Source organism: Miscanthus floridulus, chromosome 19, assembly GCF_019320115.1.
Source record: "Miscanthus floridulus cultivar M001 chromosome 19, ASM1932011v1, whole genome shotgun sequence".
NCBI lineage: Eukaryota > Viridiplantae > Streptophyta > Magnoliopsida > Poales > Poaceae > Miscanthus > Miscanthus floridulus.
Genome location: NC_089598.1, coordinates 14630886 through 14633747, shown reverse-complemented (window position 1 = coordinate 14633747; position 2862 = coordinate 14630886). Strand labels below are relative to the sequence as shown.

Here is a 2862-nt window from a genome sequence, read left to right as displayed (position 1 = left end):
TTTTTGCGGCGCCTCGTAAGCTGCAGGAGCAGCGGAGCATTGGAAAGCGAAAAAGCTCCACGCCGGTCAATATCCAGAACGATCGAACGAATAAGCATACAAAGTACAAACTGGTTAAAATTCTGAATCAGATCCAAGTCGCCTTATGCATTAACACACTGAATACATGTACTCATCAATTACTTAACACACGGAATGCAGACTGAATGAATGAGAATGAGATGAGATGTCGACGCCGAGAATTTCTAATCTAATAACGAAAAAAAGAATAGCATTTGGCTCCATACATACAAGGGAAAGGACAACACTTTCGGCGGCGGCCGCCGCGCTGATCGACGACGATCATTCAGAGCGCGGGGAGGGAGAAGAGGTCGTCGTCGCCGATGTCGCTGAACCGGCAGCCGTCGCCTCCTGGCCACATCGGGAGGCTGTCGAGGTCGAGCGTGGGGTCGTCGGCGAGGTAGTCGATGAGCTGCGGACTGGGCAAGTCGTCGAACGGACGCCGCCAAAGGCCGGATCGCCGAAAGGGGTGAAGGAGAACACGTCCTCGCCGAGCTGATCAGGCAGGAGCGTGTCGGCGGAGAACGGCAACAAAAGGCCGCCGCCCGGCGCGTCTTTCTTGACGGTTGAATCGGCGGCGTCGGTGGGTTTCAGCGTCAGAGGCGCCGTCTCGCCAGGCATTGCCCGGAGGACGGAGACCGGCGAGCCCACCACCAGCTGGGACTCGTCGCTGGACTCTTCGGCGGAGGAGAGCTCGCCCACGACGTCGCCCGCGGCAGGAACGGAGTGGGGCGACGGCGGAAACGAGATCAGGCGACGTTGGCGCTGCGGGGAAGTTGGTAGTCGCCGATGGCCCGCGGAGTCGGCGGGCCTCGCTGTCGTACTTCCTGGCCGCCTCCTCGGCGGTGTCGAAGGTGCCCAGCCACACCCGCTCGCCCTTGTGCGGGTCGCGGAATCTCCGCCGCGTACTTCCCCCACGGCCTTCTCCGCACGCCCCCTGTACCTCGGCTCCGCCACCGCGCCCGGCGCCAGGACCGCCGGCGCTTTCCTCTTGACACCGCCAGCGATCCTCCCGGCGGCCGCCGGGGTCGCTGTGACATGGCAACACGGCCGATGCTCCTCCAAGACGATCTCTTTGAGGAACTTACGCACCCCCCGCGCTTCCAGCACCGTCACCGGCAGTAGCCTCATCGCCGGAGGAGTCCGTGGCGTCCACGGTCGTCGCAGAAGACGCGAACTAGTTTGCGGACCGTGGTCGTCTCTGCAGACTACCTGCTTGATCTTCCGCTGTGATCTCATCACCGCCGCGGCCGCGGCCGCTGCCGCCTTGTGGACCACAGCTGCTGCTTCCACCATTGCTCCGCTCCTCAGTGACTTGTGGCGAACGAAGCGGGGATAGAGAGAGGAGTAGAGGAGGCGATACTAGATCGTTGCGTGGTGAGAGAGAGAGAGAGAGAGAGAGAGAGAGAGGGGAGGCCTGGCCGGGTCGTTGAGAGATGGGGGGAGGGAGGGAGGGAACGTAAAGAGATTTTTTGGGCAAAAATTTAGGATCTGCGGTTTATTTGGCAAACAGCCCGATCATTAACGATTTGTTTAGCTAGGCTATCTCTTCAATAATGCATTGCCATTTATGCGAGATATTTTTTTGCTCGCAAATCTGCCTCATGTTGGTTTGAACGCCTTCAGATACAAATTTGGGAAGAAAAATGTGAGACGCGCCGCTCTTTACACTTCAAACCCAGTTTTTTTTTTTCGAAAAAACAAATCTAATATTTAGTAGATCTACGCCACACGTAAGAAATGTACGGGCCAGAAAATTTTGTTTGCTTTTTTTCTTATTATAAAATGCTTGTTCATTTTAAATTATTTGAAAAATAAATAATAAATTAAGTAAATGACATCTGGCGGGTCCAGGTGGATCTCATGTGCTGCAAGGCGACATGGAACATTTGCTAGTAAAATTAATTTGGCTCAATAACTGTTTTGCATCACAACATTTTTGTTTGCTTATTTATTTTCTTCCAATTTTGCGGATACTTTTGTAGTGTACTGCCCCCATATGAAGCTGAAGTCTGAATTTGATTTTTTTTCAAAAATAAAACTTTTAATAAAAAATGATTCATTTTGAATCTATCAATAAGAACTGTTAAGAATTGCGATGCTTGTGAAGAGCATGATATTCTTTGTGCAAGAAATGTATCGGAACTTTCATGTTAAACTAACTTGGTAAAAGCCAATATTTCTTTATATCGTTGAAAGTTGTTTTAGTAGTGGCTTGTTTTTCAAAGAAAAACTTAACGATATTTTCTTCACATTTAATGATTAAAATATCATTCTATATATCAAAATAGTCATATTTTATGTGAATTTTGTGTTGCGTGCTTTCTAAACTATCACATTAAGTACATACATATAAGCCCACCTTTTTCTTAAACACTTTGAATAAATTTTGGCCTTTTTGTAAGAGCTGTTTTTTGATATTTTTGAAGACAAGGTATCCCATCGCTGGCGGTTCGCCTATGTCATTGATATGTAGACCTCACGTGTGGTTGGCTTAAATTGGATCTACTCACCTACATCTATGCACACGCACGTAGGCAAGCTAGCGGCGTAACAACAAAAGATTAAAAAAATCACCAGCTGTAAACTTCTTACGTCAAGCTAATCACAGCTCATCCTTCGTACCACTTCTAGCACTTGTTCTGTTTTCACTTACCTGTATATGTTTTTTAGTGAGTTGTCGCGTAACGTTAAAAATTTTCAATCATGAAAATGAATGTGCATATCTTGAACATTTGAATCTGGATCGAGTTTTGAAGTTTGTTGTATTCACATGAATTTCCATTCCTCTTCATGTGAGAA

At 48.5% G+C, this 2862-nt stretch overlaps 1 pseudogene; it reads right to left on the bottom strand.

The window, feature by feature from the left end:
• Window positions 1-216: 216 nt before the first annotated feature.
• On the bottom strand, window positions 217-1356 carry LOC136527595 (ethylene-responsive transcription factor CRF1-like; annotated as a pseudogene).
• Window positions 1357-2862: the final 1506 nt, after the last annotated feature.